The sequence below is a fragment of the Heptranchias perlo genome, chromosome 3 (genome assembly GCF_035084215.1).
Source record: "Heptranchias perlo isolate sHepPer1 chromosome 3, sHepPer1.hap1, whole genome shotgun sequence".
Taxonomy (NCBI): Eukaryota; Metazoa; Chordata; class Chondrichthyes; order Hexanchiformes; family Hexanchidae; genus Heptranchias; species Heptranchias perlo.
This window is the reverse complement of record NC_090327.1, coordinates 30,449,300-30,465,594: the sequence shown is the minus strand read 5'-3', so window position 1 is coordinate 30,465,594 and position 16,295 is coordinate 30,449,300. Positions and strand designations below refer to the sequence as shown.

Sequence of the window (16,295 nt, the reverse complement as noted above, 5' to 3'; positions counted from 1 at the left end):
TGCCCTCAACAACTTCTCCTCCGCATCCTTCCAGAGTGCCAATGGGGACATCGCCGACGTCTCTCAGTCGTCTGCACAAAAGAGCCCTGCAAATACACCTACACCCACTCTGCAGTGACACAATGGGTGGCATCAGTTGTGGGTCTTCATTGTGACCCTCAGGAAAGCGCATTATTGCACAGACCAGACAAGATTCGCATAGACGTGGCAGTAGTGGTGCCAATTTAATATGTAATGTGAGTTGATCGGAAATTAAAATATAAGTAGAAACCATGACAAACCCTCAAACACCCTTGTGCATCCCCTTCATGCTCACGACACGTTTGCCTTCCGCTTCCTACTGCACATATGTGATGCATGCCCTGTGGCTGCAGCACAGGTGGTGGCAGGTTGAGTGAGGCTGACTGTGAAAGAGATGTGTGAAAGGGTGAGTATGAGATAGAGCCATGAGATTGTATGAAGATTGGGTTGAGTGGTAGTGGCGGGATGAGTACTGGCGAGGTGAGTAGGTGCAGGTAAGATGAGGATGAGGTTTGAGTGGGTGTGAGGAGTGATGTGACAGAGTAGTGTTGGCAGTGCAGAAGGAGGTGTGGGGTGGGGGCGGTGATGTGGCAAAAGGAGTGTAGGGGAATAAGTGTACTCACTTTGGCTGACCTACTTAGGTCATTGCAGCGCCTCCTGCACTGTATGCAGGTGGGCGATATGTTGGTGGTGCTGGTGACCTCCTCTGCCACCTCAAGCCAGGCCTTCTTGGTGGCAGAGGCAGGCCGCTTCCTACCGCCAGCCGGGGGGAAGATCTCTGTCCTCCCCCTCCTCCTCACTCCATCCAATAAGAGCTGGAGTGAGGCATCATTAAACCTGGGAGCAGCCTTCCCCCTGGGCTGCTCCATGCTGTAATTTTTCCTGTTTGTTGCAGCATCTGTCAGTGGAGGACTGCCCCTTTAAATAGAGCTCCTCCAGCTGACAGACCTTGCTGTGCATGCGCAGTCCGCCCACCGCGCAGATCAGCAGTGGGGAACCCGGAACAAGAGGTAAGTGGATCCAATTAGCCTGCGAGTGTGCGCGGGGCAGACTGATTTCACCGGGCGCGTTACCCACGGGCCCAATCGCACCCCCCCCCCCCGCCGCGAACTCGCCGCCATGGTAATATCGGGCCCTTTACGTTTATGTTTATCAATCCAGGACAAGAAAAGGCTTTTACGCACCTGACCTTGGGCTAATTTCATCCCAGGGAACTCATAATCCTCTCTCCTCACCTCCCGGGAGAGGATAGTAATGCTACTCTGTCCCTCATAGGCACTCAGGCAAGTCCCAGGAGGTCCCACACCCTCTAATTACTATTCAGAAATCACTTCCCTAGATTCTAGAATGGTCCCAGTGGATTGGAAGGTAACAAACGTAACACCGCTATTCAAGAAAAGAGGGAGAAAGAAAACAGGGAATTACAGGCCAGTTAGCCTGACATCAGTCATCGGGAAAATGCTGGAATCCATTATTAAGGATGTGGTAACAGGGCACTTATAAAATCATGATATGATTAGGCAGATCAACGTGGTTTTATGAAAGGGAAATCATGTTTGACAAATCTATTAGAGTTTTCTGAGGATGTAACTAGCAGGGTAGACAAAGGGGAACCAGTGAATGTAGTATATTTGGATTTTCAAAAGGCATTCGATAAGGTACCACACAAAAGGTTGTTACACTTGATAAGGACTCATGGGGTCGGGGGTAATATATTAGCATGGATAGAGGATTGGTTAATGGACAAAAAACAGAGAGTAGGAATGAACGGGTCATTTTCAAGTTGGTAGGCTGTTACTAGTGGGGTGCCGCAAGGATCAGTGCTGAGACCTCGGCTATTTACAATCTACATTAATGACTTAAATGAAGTGACCAAGTGTAATGTATCCAAGTTTGCTGACGATACAAAGCTAGGTGGGAAAGTAAGCTGTGAGGAGGACACAAGGGGCCCGATTTTACCAGGGGTGCGGGTTCCTGGCGGGTAGGCCAGCGGGCGCGTTTTCAACGCGCCCGGTGAAATTAGTGGGTTGCCTGCGCGATCGTAGCAGGCAACACACTAATTGGATCCACTTACCTGCTCCTCCGGGTTCCCCGATGGTGATCTGCGCGTCGGGCGGGTTGCGCATGCGCAGTAAGATCTGTCAGCTGGAGGCGCTCTATTTAAAGGGGCAGTCCTCCACTGACAGATGCTGCCACAAACAGCAAAAATTACAGCATGGAGCAGCCCAGGGGGAAGGCTGCTCCCAGTTTAATGATGCCTCACCCCAGGTATCATTAGATGGGGTGAGGAGGAGGGGGAGGACAGAGATCTTCCCCCCGGCGGCCGGGAGGAAGCGCCCTGCCTCTGCCACCAGGAAGGCCTGGCTCGAGGTGGCAGAGGGGGTCACCTGCACCACCAACATATCGCCCACCTGCATACAGTGCAGGAGGCGCTGCAATGACCTCAGTAGGTCAGCCACAGTGAGAACACGTAGTCTGTCCCCTACACTCCGTCTGCCACAACACTGCCCCACCCCACATCTCCTTCGGCACTGCTAACACTACTCTGTCACATGACCCCTCATACCCACTCAAACCTCATCCTCATCTTACCTGCACCTACTCACCTCGCGAGGACTCACCCCGCCACTACCACTCAACCCAATCCTCATACAATCTCATGGCTCTATCCCATACTTACCCTCTCGTGCATCTCTCTCACTGCCAGCCTCACTCAACCTGCCACTACCTGTGCTGCAGCCACGGGGCATGCATCACATATGTGCAGTAGGCAGCATAAGTCAAACGTGTCGTGAGCATGAAGGGGATGCACAAGGGTGTTTGAGGGTTTGTCATGGTTCTTACTTCTATTGAATTAAAGAACAACTCACATCACACATTATATTGGCTCCACTACTGCCATGTCTTCGCAAATCCTGTCCGGTTTGTGCAATAATGCCCGCTCCTGGGTATCCCTATGAGGACCCACCACTGATGCCACCCAGTGTGTCACTGCAGAATGGGTGTAGGTGTATTTGCAGGGCTCTTCTGCGCAGACGACTGAGAGACACTGGGGATGTCCCCGGTTGCAGCCTGGAAGGCTGTGGAGCAGAAGTTCGGGAGGGCAGTGGTGACTTTGACAGCGACAGGTAGGAAGATGGTGCACGGGCCAGCCAGGAGCAGCTCGGCATGAAAGAGGCTGCAGATGTCCACGGCTACATGTCGACTGACTCTGAGCCTCCGTGTGCACTGCTGCTCAGAGAGGTCCAGGAGGCTGAGCCTCGGTCTGTGGAACGTGTGGCGAGGGTAGTGCCCTCTGCGACGCATCTCTCTCTGCGGTAGCCCTCCCTCCTGCTGTACAGGTGGATGTGTCACAGCACTCTGTTGTGGAGCTCCACGTGTCAGAGGCGGACGGCGTGGATGGCGAGGCTGGTGAGGCTGGTGATGCTGTTCGCCCTCCAAGGAAGTCATGCCTGCAGCTACGGCGGCCCCCATCCGCAAGATGTACATCTGAGGGGGTCCGCAAGGTAGGTACATGTCTCCGGACCCCGGGGTAAGCGTGCGGGTTGTTGACTTCGACCATCAGGAGGAGGGTGGTGGAGGCCAAACTTTGTCCCAAGTGACAGAGTGGCCTCCTGCAATGGCTGAGGGTCTCCCCCCCACCCCCCCGACCTGTCAAATGGACCTTTGCAGCTGCCACATGCTGACGGCTGCAACACGTCCATTTCAACTGGGACTGTTTCCCCCAGTGTGTGAAACAGTCCCATGTTTATCCAAAATCACACACAGTCCCTTAATCAGGTCAGTTAATGCCCTGAACAACCAAAGTAAATACACTCAAGTGACATCCCGCTGGCTTTAATTGCCTGCGGGATTCCCACCAGCGGGGGCTGCGCACGCACCCCCGCACGTCAGCGCGGAACCCGGAAGCGGGCGGGATTGAGGCGCGATCCGGTCCCACACCTGGATTTCGGGATTTTCGGGGCCCCCCCGCCGAGAACGCACCCGGTAGCGAGTGCTAAAATTGGGCCCAAGGAGTCTGCAAATGGATAAAAACAGGTTAAGTGAGTGGGCAAGAATGTGGCAGATGGAGTATAATGTGGAGAATTGTGAGGTTATTCACTTTGGTAGGAAGAATAGAAGAACAGAATTTTTTTAAATAGTGAAACTATTAAATGTAAATGTTCAGAGGGATTTGGGTATCCTTGTATATGAAACACAGAAAGTTAACATGCAGGTATAGCAAGCAATTAGGAAGGCAAATGGTATGTTAGCCTTTATTGCAAGGGGTTTGGAATACATAGGAACATAGGAACAGGAGTAGGCCATTCAGCCCCTCGTGCCTGCTCCGCCATTTGATAAGATCATGGCTGATCTGTGATCTAGTTCCATATACCTGCCTTTGGCCCATATCCCTTAATACCTTTGGTTGCCAAAAAGCTATCTATCTCAGATTTAAATTTAGCAATTGAGCTAGTATCAATTGCCGTTTGCGGAAGAGAGTTCCAAACTTCTACAACCCTTTGTGTGTAGAAATGTTTTCTAATCTTGCTCCTGAAAGGTCTGGCTCTAATTTTTAGACTGTGCCCCCTACTCCTAAAATCCCCAACCAGCGGAAATAGTTTCTCTCTATCCACCCTATCTGTTCCCCTTAATATCTTATAAACTTCGATCAGATCACCCCTTAACCTTCGAAACTCTAGAGAATACAACCCCAATTTGTGTAATCTCTCCTCGTAACTTAACCCTTGAAGTCCGAGTGTCATTCTCGTAAACCTACGCTGCACTCCCTCCAAGGCCAATATGTCCTTCCGAAGGTGCGGTGCCCAGAACTGCTCACAGTACTCCAGGTGCGGTCTAACCAGGGTTTTGTATAGCTGCAGCATAACTTCTACCCCCTTGTACTCCAGTCCTCTAGATATAAAGGCCAACATTCCATTAGCCTTCTTGATTATTTTCTGCACCTGTTCATGACACTTCAATGATCTATGTACCTGAACCCCTAGGTCCCTTTGAACATCCACTGTTTTTAACTTTTTACCATTTAGAAAGTACCCTGTCCTATCCTTTTTTGATCCAAAGTGGATAACCTCACAGTTGTCTTCATTGAATTCCATTTGCCACAGTTTTGCCCATTCACCTAATCTATCAATATCGCTTTGTAATTTTATGTTTTCATCAACACTGCTTACAATGCCACCAATCTTTGTGTCATCGGCAAACTTAGATATGATACTTTCAATGCCTTCATCTAAGTCGTTAATAAATATTGTGAATAATTGAGGCCCCAAGACAGATCCCTGCGGGACTCCACTCGTCACATCCTGCCAATGTGAGTACCTTCCCATTATCCCTACTCTCTGTCGCCTTTCGCTCAGCCAACTTCCTAACCAAGTCCATACTTTTCCCTTGATTCCATGGGCTTCTATCTTAGCTAACAGTCTCTTATGTGGGACCTTATCAAATGCCTTCTGGAAGTCCATATAAATAACATCCATTGACATTCCCCTGTCCACAACTTTAGTCACCTCTTCAAAAACTTCAATCAGGTTTGTCAGGCAGGACCTACCTTTCACAAATCCATGCTGACTCTCTCTGATTAACTGAAAATTTTCGAGGTGTTCAGTTACCCTATCCTTAATTATAGACTCCAGCATTTTCCCCACAACAGATGTTAGGCTAACTGGTCTATAATTCCCTGGTTTCCCTCTCTCTCCTTTCTTAAAAAGTGGAGTGACATGTGCAATTTTCCAATCTAGAGTAAGGAAGTCTTGCTGCAATTGTACAGGGCTTTGGTGAGACCACACCTAGAGTACTGTTTACAGTTTTGGTCTCCTTACCTAAGGAAAGATATACTTGCCTTAGAGGGGGTGCAACGAAGGTTCACTAGATTGATTCCTGGGATGAGAGGGTTGTCCTATGAGGAGAGATTCAGTAGAATGGGCCTATACTCACTGGAGTTTAGAAGAATGAGAGGTGATCTCATTGAAACATATAAGATTCTGAGAGGGCTTGGCAGGGTAGATGCTGAGAGGCTGTTTCCCCTGGCTAGAGAGTCTAGAAGTAGGGGGCATAATCTCAGGATAAGTGGTCGGCCTTTTAGGACTGAGAGGAGGAGAACTTGCTTCATTCAAAGGGTTGTAAATCTTTGGAATTCTCTACCCCAGAGGGCTGCGGATGTTCAGTCGATGTGTATATTCAAGGTTGAGATCGATAGATTTTTGGTTGATAAGGGAATCAAGGGATATGGGGATCGAGCAGGAAAGTGGAGTCAAGGTTGAAGATCAGCCACGATCTTATTGAATGGCAGAGTAGGCTCGTGGGGCCATATGGCCTATTCCTGCTACTATTTCTTCTGTTCTTATCTTAATTCGAGCTAATCAGGAACAGTTAGCATAAATTTGTGAAGGGCAGGTAGTGCTTGACTAAATTAATTGACATTTATTTGAGGAAAGCACAGAATGTATAGATAAAGGGAATGCAGTGGATGTTATGGATTTTCAGAAGATATTTGATAAGGTGTCACATAAGACAAAACTTAAGGCACATGAAAATAAATGGGAATGTAGCTGTATGGATAGTCAGATGGCTGAGGACAGATAGCAAAGAGTAAGGGAAACTGAATGACATAGATCTTTAAAGATTGGAGTACAGGAGAAAAGACCTTAAGAAGGCAAATGAGATTCTGGATTTTATACATAGGGGAGTTTAATATAAAAATAAAGAGGTTATGTTCAATTTGGACAGAACAGTAATTGGGCTACAGTTGGAATTGTAGGAAATCTATTGCCAGAGAAATATTCGAGCTATGGAAAGGATAAAATGAAGATTTCCTAGAATGACTACAGGATAGGAAAGTTATTCTTAAGAAAGAGTTGAAAAACTGAGGCTTTTTTCACTAGAAAAGAAGATTGTGGGGGGGGGGGCGGTTTGGATCTAGCAGAGTTTTTAAAAGTTCTGTAAGGTTTTCAGGGAGTAAGTATTGATAGATCCTTTCCACTGGTTGGTGAATCAGTAATGAGGGATGTGTAAACTCAGGACTATCACAAGAAGAACAAGATGGGAAGTTGGAAGAATTTTTTTCTACACAGCAAGTTAATGGAACATGGAATGCTTTCTAAGTGCTGTATCATTTAAAAGGGAATTGGATAAGTTTTTGATAAGGAAAAATATAAAAGGATATGGAGAAAGGCCAGGGAAATGAGTCTAGAGCAGGGAAATGGAATTAAAGTAGATGGCTCCAGTCGAAGAGCCAGTACCAACATAGATGTGATGGGCTGACTAAGCTTCTTAACGTACTAATTCTTATTGAAAAATGCAATTATGGGGACATTGGGTGATGACAGATTCCAGTTTGCCTTGGTCATACTCCAGCAGGAATCTTGAGGACAGGAGACAACTAGGAGAGAAGGAAACAAAAAGAACAATAGTTATGAATTCAAGATCCGTAAGAGTGAGAGACAGGGCTTTTCCGAAATTATGCTACTGCTCACATCCTCCCTGGTACTCATCAGCTCTCATAGAAAAAGGGATGCAAAAATATTAGCACAGGTTGAGAAAAGAGAGGAGGCTGGGTACTTCTGGGTGGGTTAGATAGAGGAGACTGAACACCTCTGACTATGTTAGATAGAAGAAACTGCACACCTCTGACTGGGTAATGTAAAGGAAACTTTAAAAAGACGGGATACCTCCGAGTGGGTTAGACTACAGATACTGGATACCCCTAAGTGGGTTACGTAGTGAAGACTGGTTAGAGTTCTGATGAGTAGTCCACACCTGAAACATCAACTTTTCTGTTTTCTCCATAGATGCTGACTAACCTGCGGAGTGTTCCAGCATTTTCTGTGTGTGGGTTCCATATAGATGACTAGATGCATTTTAGTACTTTCTTTCCTCGTGTAGCATTTCTGACTCTGACTTGCTGGAGCACAGTGGTAGATCTCCAGTATTTTGCTCATCAAGTCATTCTTCAGTTATGAGCTGAGACAGTGAATGTTGTTGGACTATTCAACCACAGAGGGTGTTACAGCTGAGCCCAATCCTGTCATCACCTGACAATTCATACACTTTCCAGCAGGAATCACTGGATAAAAGGGTTAAATTATGAGGACAGGTTACATAGACTTGGCTTGTATTCCCTTGAGTATAGAAGTTTAAGGAGTGATCTAATCAAGGAGTTTAAAGTGATAAAAGGATTTGATAGGGTAGATAAAATAGAAACTATTTTGTCTGGTGGGGGACCGCAGAACAAGGGGACATAATCTTAAAATTAGAGCCAAGCCATTCAGGAGTGAAATCAGGGAGCACTTCTTCACACAAAGGGCAGTGGAACTCTCTCCTCAAAAGGCTACAGATGCTGGGCTAATTGAAACTTTCAAGACGGAGATTGATAGATTTTTGTTAGGTAAGGATATCAATGGATATGGAGCAAAGGTGGGTAAATGGGTTTGAGGTGCAGATCAGCCATGATCGAATTGAATGGCGGAACAGACTCCAGGGGCTGAATGGCCTACTATTGTTCCTATAGCAATCAGAAATGCAAACTCCAATTGATGTCTTTATTTTCCTTCCAAACCCTGTTAAGGCCAATCATAGTGTAGTCACAATAACCCTGGTTGGCGTCAACTAACTCAGCAGAAACCAAGCAGCAAACCTGGGTTTTTTCAAGTCTGGATGGCTCGGTAACACATCAAATCATGATTTCACCTGTGAGTCATCGAGGGAACTCATGGCACACTATGTATTAACAGATCCTGATGAAATTGAACTCCCTTTGTTTTTGTATTTTTTTTAATGGATTTTTAAAATAACTTTACACATTTTTTTGGGTTATGGCATATTACAAGTGTTGTTTATGCTTTTTAATATTTCACTTCTACCTTAATGGGATGTTGGCATTGTAAACATTGACGACCTGCCTTCATTTGTAATGCTCTATATCGGTATGTAAATGCTAATAAGATAATACTAATAAATGCCTTGGGTCTTGCCAACTTGCACCCAAGCTCTCTGAGTTAAGGTAAGTGGGGTGTGTCCAATTGGGAGAGAATGTGCACTTCATATTAGGCAAACTGAACCTTTATTTGAGTGGATTTCTCAGGAATTTGGTTTGGCGACTCTTGTACATGGCAAGGAGGTTCAGCACATCAGACACCTGGCTGACCAAATTATTTTAAAAGGGCTTCTATGGATGCAACTATTGACAAGTAAAATATTAGTTGACCTTTGTTTTGTTTGTACCTACATGTACCCTGCCATAAACATAATCTTAATGATTTTAAAACCAAATCATTTAGGTGAGTGTCAACACTGACAAATCTTAAAGGGGAAATCCCACTTTCTCCTACTCGCACTTATTTTTTCTAGGACTTCAAAACTGTTGATATTTTGCCTCTTTCAGTCATCCCTTTTACAATCTACAACCTCTCAAACCTAAGCTTGATGCTTACGTTGACTGCTTAGCTTTACTTTAAGGTTTTCTCCCTCTTCTGAAGATGCCGATTCTTCCAAATATGTGTGCTGGGGGCCCTCCAGTACCTCACCTAAAATGGTAATGAAACAGTGAGTGCCACCAGGCTATTCAACTACTCTAGACATCATTGGCCATTTTCAACACATATCTGTAGCACTAGACGTCGTACTCCTGTGAAGTGAATGACAACTATAAGCAGTTTCACATAGGTTTCTCAATTTTCAAAAAAACCCTCGAGTGTTAGAAAGATGGAATTGATTATGATGAAAATAAGTGACATACCGGGAGAAGATTTTCTCTGTCTTATTTGTAGTGAAATCGTAAATCATTTATAGAAAAACACATTTACGATTTTGCTACACTTAAGGGGTCATTTCATGCAGCTCTATGATGAGCAGGGAGTCACACTATTCACCAATCTTACACTCCTAATGGGGAGCCACACACAAAGCAAATGCAGGATGGAGGTAGGGATAACTGCACAGAAGTGCCAATTCTCTTACATGCTTTCCCTTTGAGTGCAGCTCCCTGCCACTTATGCTCGAGATTGATTTTTTTTGTATCACCCAATTAAAAAAGAATGTCTGAAAACTGCACAGAGCAAACAACAAAACAAACAGAATGCTGAACTGTATAGCCAAAACAGTAAAGTACGAGTCAGGGGAAGTCGTGTTTAAACCGTATTCTGCTTTAACTCATGCTTAAAACTGTACATACCATGAGTATAGAGATCAGTATGGTTATCAAGAGAGAAGGGAGACACTCTAATCCTGGGGCAGTGCAAAGCAGAGAACCCAGGATTGATCTATAACATTGGATGATTGAATTATATCGAGTTACACTGAGTCTACAGCACAGAAACAGGCCATTTGGCCCTACTGGTCTGTGCTGGTGTTTATGCTCCACACGGACCCCTTCCCACCCCTCTTCATCTGACCCTTTCAGCATATCCTTCTATTCCTTTCTCCCTCATGTACTTATCTAACTTCCCCTTAAATGCATCTATGCTAGTCGCCTCAACTACTCCTTGTGGTAGCGAGTTCCATATTCTAACCACTATCTGGGTAAAGATGTTTCCCCTGAATTCCTTATTGGATTTATTAGTCACTATCTTATATTCATGGCCCTTAGTTCTGGTCTCCCCTGCAACTGGAAACATTTTCTCCATGTGTGTCCTATCAAACCCTTTCATAATCTTAAAGTAGAAAAGTCACCCGGTCCAGACAGGATGCATCCCAGGTTGCTAAGGGAAGTAAGGGTGTAAATTTTGGAGGCTCTGGCCACAATCTTCCAATCCTCCTTAGATATGGGGATGGTGCTAGAGGACTGGAGGATTGCAAATGTTACACCCCTGTTCAAAAAAGGGGAGAGGGATAAACCCTGCTATTACAGGCTAGTCAGCCTAATGTCGATAGTGGAAAAACTTTTAGAGACAATAATCAGGGACAAAATTAGTAGGCACTTGGAAAAGTATGGGATAATAAAGGAAAGTCAGCACAGACTTGTCAAAGGAAAATGGTGTTTGATTAACTTGATTGAGTTCTTTAATGAAGTAATGGAGAGAGTTGATAAGGGTAGTATGGTTGATGTTGTGTATATGGACTTTCAAAGGCATTTGATAAAGTATCACTTGTTAGCAAAATTAAAGCCCATGGGATTAAAGGGTCAGTGACAGCATGGATACAAAATTGGCTAGGGAACAGAAAGCAGAGATTATTGGTGAACGGTTGTTTCTCAGACTGGAGGAAAGTATACAGTGATGTTCCCCAGGTTTCCGTATTAGGACCACTGCTCTTTTTGATATATATTAATGACCTGGACTTGGGTATGGAGGGTATAATTTCAAAGTTTGCAGATGACACGAAACTCTGAAATGTAGTAAACAATGTGCAGGATAGTAATAGACTTCAGGAGGACATAGACAGGCTGGTGAAATGGGCAGACATATGGCAGATGAAATTTAATGCAGAGAAGTGTGACGTGATGCATTTTGGTAGGAAGAATGAGGAGAGGCAATATAAACAAAATGGTACAATTTTAAAGGGGGTGCAGGAACAGAGTGGATCGTTTGTGACAGTCGCTGGAAATCGGGTGAGATTGGGGCTTGGTGAGGCGGGGGATGTTCAGAGCCCGGCAATCAGGAAGGAGTGAGAGATCGGGGCCTGGGATCGGGGCTTAGTGGAGGAAGAGGCCGGCAGAAGGCTGGGGGTCGGGGGTTGGTTGTGGGGGTGTCAGCCGATCATGGGACAGGCCGGAGATCAGGGGTTGGGGGGATCGCCAATCATGACAGCGAGGTGAGGCCACGATCGACAGAAGGGATGCCATAGGTTTGCTTGAGGAGCCGGGGTGGAGGGAACAGTCCTGCTCCTCCTGGCCCACAAAGAGTGCTCTAAAAAGCACTTACCTTCTGGAGCCAGTTGCTCCTGTCTCCATTTCACTGACGGGTTCCTGAGCCCTGGGAAACCCAGTCGGCAGTTGTTAAATTTAAATCAGGCTCCCAACTGCACTGTGGGAGCCTGATTTAAATATTATAATGAAGTGTCCTACCTCTCGAAGACAGGACACACGCTTGTCTCGCAACCCGACGCTGTAAAAACAGCAATGGGTGCGTACACGGCGTGTTGGGGACGCATTCCCCAATTTTAGTTTTTAACCCCCACCCACCCACCCCCCCGACTCTTTCCCGCCGGTCGTGGGGGGACATTAATATTTTTTTATTCGTTCATGGGATGTGGGCGTCGCTGGCAAGGCCGATATTTATTGCCCATCCCTAATTGCCTTTGAGAAGGTGGTGGTGAGCCGCCTTCTTGAATCGCTGCAGTCCGTGTGGTGAAGGTTCTCCCACAGTGCTGTTAGGAAGGGAGTTCCAGGATTTTGACCCAGCGACGATGAAGGAACGGCGATATATTTCCAAGTCGGGATGGTGTGTGACTTGGAAGGGAACGTGCAGATGGTGTTGTTCCCATGTGCCTGCCGCTCTTGTCCTTCTAGGTGGTAGAGGTCGCGGGTTTGGGAGGTGCTGTCGAAAAAGCCTTGGCGAGTTGCTGCAGTGCATCCTGTGGATGGTACACACTGCAGCCACAGTGCGCCAGTGGTGAAGGGAGTGAATGTTTAGGGTGGTGGATGGGGTGCCAATCAAGCGGGCTGCTTTGTCCTGGATGGTGTCAAGCTTCTTGAGTGTTGTTGGAGCTGCATCCAGGCAAGTGGAGAGTATTCCATCACACTCCTGACTTGTGCCTTCTAGATGGTGGAAAGGCTTTGGGGAGTCACTCGCCGCAGAATACCCAGCCTCTGACCTGCTCTTGTAGCCACAGTATTTATATGGCTGGTCCAGTTAAGTTTCTGGTCAATGGTGACCCCCACCCAGGATGTTGATGGTGGGGGATTTGGCGATGATAATGCCGTTGAATGTCAAGGGGAGGTGGTTCGACCCTCTCTTGTTGGAGATGGTCATTGCCTGGCACTTGTCTGGCGCGAATGTTACTTGCCACTAATCAGCCCAAGCCTGGATGTTGTCCAGGTCTTGCTGCATGTGGGCTCGGACTGCTTCATTATCTGAGGGGTTGCGAATGGAACTGAACACTGTGCAATCATCAGCAAACATCCCCATTTCCGACCTTATGGTGGAGGGAACGTCATTGATGAAGCAGCTGAAGATGGTTGGGCCTAGGACACTGCCCTGAGGAACTCCTGCAGCAATGCCCTGGGGCTGAGATGATTGGCCTCCAACAACCACTACCATCTTCCTTTGTGCTAGGTATGACTCCAGCCACTGGAGAGTTTTCCCCCTGATTCCCATTGACTTCAATTTTACTCGGGTTCCTTGGTGCCACACTCGGTCAAATGCTGCCTTGATGTCAAGGGCAGTCACTCTCACCTCACCTCTGGAATTCAGCTCTGTTGTCCATGTTTGGACCAAAATCGACACCAGTAGGTCAGAGAGACTAACCACTCCCATTTGACCTCACTTAAATGAGGCGGGGTAGATTCTGGTGGGCCATAAAGGGGACTGGCGTGCTTTTTGAGAGGATAATTCTATGCAATGTTTGACCAGCGGTTTTGAGGGGATCGCCATTACCGCCCAATTTTACTCTATTTATTTCTTCAAAAGAAGCGGGCAGTTCAGAGGAAGATCCAGCCCTCTCTCTTTAACATCTTTTTGATTATCTTTACTTTTCTGTTAAATTTCTTTCAGTAGCTGCAAAGAATTTCTGTGCCTAAATATGAAGAAATAAATTAAAATGTGTGGTCGAACTTCAATCAACCCTGTATCTGTGCCTGCATCTTTTTTTGGTGTTAATACCATGGAATTGGAATTAACTGTTACCTTTGGTGGCAGTGTTATAATTTAAATATAACTTTTATGTGCCACCATGGGCCACAGGACACCAACTTGAGGTGGTTTCACGCTTGACTCTGAAGGCAAAGAGCCACTCAAAAAACCTAACTGGCCACTGGCATTGAATGCCAGGACTGGCATTTTGTTCAGTTGACATCGAGGAAGGTCCACAGCCAGAAGGGTAGTCAGAAATGTGCATGTGCAGTGGCTATGAAGTTGGGTTCACAACTTGTAAGCAACCATGCTTTCACAGTCTTGCAAATTCAGTTATTCTTCTGTTGTCGCAAATGTTTCAGATCCAACTTGCAGTGTATAGAGTCACCAATTCTATTGAAAGATCTTTTCTTGTATAAATTCGGTTTGACTTTGTCTCCCAGTTCATACTTTAATCATATTTTATTGTCTGAGCTGCTCCAGCTTCATAATGATGCTGTTGTGCCCTGAATGAAGAGTAAAACAAATAAACAGACTTTACAGAGCAACAACTGATCCTGAGTCTGGATTATTATTTTTAACATATACTATTTGATTTTGTTGCCAATTTTCTCTACTCCTTTCTTACAGCTGTTTAGTCCTTGCTCAGGACAGTTTCACAGGTGCCAGTTACCCTCTGAAACTTTGTCCAGGTGGTCAGTTTTCTTGTGTGAGCATTGACAGTTGGCAGACTATTTGACTGGGAGCATCAGAATCAATACTGATCCTGCCCCACCCAACATCAACACATAATAATCACTAACTCTCCTATACAAACATCTTTACACAACACGTAAATGCATTGAGTGTTGGCATCTGCTCCTACAATAAATGACAATTTTTTTTATTCGTTCATGGATGTGGGCGTCGCTGGCAAGGCCAGCATTCATTGCCCATCCCTAATTGCCCTTGAGAAGGTGGTGGTGAGCCGCCTTCTTGAACCGCTGCAGTCCGTGTGGTGAGGGTTCTCCCACAGTGCTGTTAGGAAGGGAGTTCCAGGATTTTGACCCAGCGACGATGAAGGAACGGCGATATATTTCCAAGTCGGGATGGTGTGTGACTTGGAGGGGAACGTGCAGGTGGTGTTGTTCCCATGTTCCTGCTGCTCTTGTCCTTCTAGGTGGTAGAGGTCGCGGGTTTGGGAGGTGCTGTCGAAGAAACCTTGGCGAGTTGCTGCAGTGCATCCTGTGGATGGTACACATACAGTGCCAATCAAAGTAAAATCATCATAAAATTCAAGCAGGATATAGCAATAAAAAAAATGTCAAAGAGCTGTGAGGCTGTAATCTAATCTCCAGTTTCAGACAATGATTATAAACTAGTTGAATTTCAGTCTCAGGTATCCATTATTCTATACATAAACTATTTGAACCCCTCAATTAGATTCCATCCTAGAACTCACTCCCAGGTAACCATTATTCTGTATATAAGCCATCTGAATCTCTCGTTTAAATTCCAGCCTGTAACTCACTCCCAGGTAACCATTATTCTATACCTAAAACATTTGAACCCCTCAATCAGATTCCATTTTATAACTCACTCCAGGTAGCAATTATTCTATATCTAAACTATCTGAACTTCTCGATTGGATCCCTGCCTGTAACACTCCCAGATGTCCATTATCCTGTGTATAAATCATCTGAACCCCTTGATTAGATCCCAGCCTCAGCCTCAGAGTCTTACACCAATCCATTTTACAGGAACGGATTTGATGAACTGATGTTCGTAGGAGAATTCTGTCACAGCTTTCTGTCGATTATGTTCATGAAATCAGTGTGTTTATAATAACGGGACTTCCCGTGTGACTGTATGTGTGTGTGTGTTTATTTTTAAACCCATTTTCACCATCTCTTCTCTAACTGGGGAATGTTTCCACTGCTGCCAGCCTCTCTTACGTGCTCAAGTGGCTGTGCTGGTACGTGAACCTGAACACTGAGTGTTGGTAGATAATGTAATTGTTGAACACATCACAGCCAAGCCAGATCCTGTTTGTGAGCACCTTCCAGCAGAGATCAATGGATTGCATTCAGGAGCAGGAAACCTAACTGATTTCCCCCCCACTCTTTAGTCCAGGAGCATTAGGCCAAATGTATCAACCTTACTGCCACACTGGCTGAGAGCAGCTAATTAGCAAAAACCTGGGCTCTCCTTTTCAGCATGGCCCGTACCAGGCTGGGTAGCACTGAGCAATCGTAAGATTTTGTGTGTTTTTTCTTACTCTATGGCAAATGTAATATGGAAAAATATTACATTTGCCATAGAGTAAGAAAATATGGAAAAACATTCAGCAAAAAAAACACAATAATTCTTTTGGAATTGTCCACAAATATACTTACCCATGCAAATTTTCTCTGTTAATTTTCTCCCCCTCTCTTCCTCCCCTGAAGGCCTTGACTCCTTGTTTGGGGGTGGTTCCACTGATGCCAGGCACCTTCCAGTACTTTGTCCAAGTGGTCAGTGCATATTTGCAGGTTATTCCACTGCATCAAGGCCAATCACCCAGTGCTTACA

The 16,295-nt window shown here is 45.7% G+C and overlaps 2 long non-coding RNA genes across 2 annotated transcripts in view; one reads left to right on the top strand and one right to left on the bottom strand.

Moving 5' to 3' along the window:
- LOC137311415 (uncharacterized) overlaps positions 1 to 16,295 on the top strand; it is an 81,673-nt gene that overhangs the window by 16,884 nt on the left and 48,494 nt on the right. The gene's annotated exons all lie outside the window — the stretch shown is intronic.
- Positions 12,151 to 16,295, bottom strand: part of LOC137311426 (uncharacterized) — an 85,613-nt gene continuing 81,468 nt past the window's right edge. Inside the window, exon 3 of the long non-coding RNA XR_010960363.1 lies at positions 12,151 to 14,969. This is a non-coding gene — a long non-coding RNA (uncharacterized lncRNA). The remainder of the gene's footprint in view (positions 14,970 to 16,295) is intronic.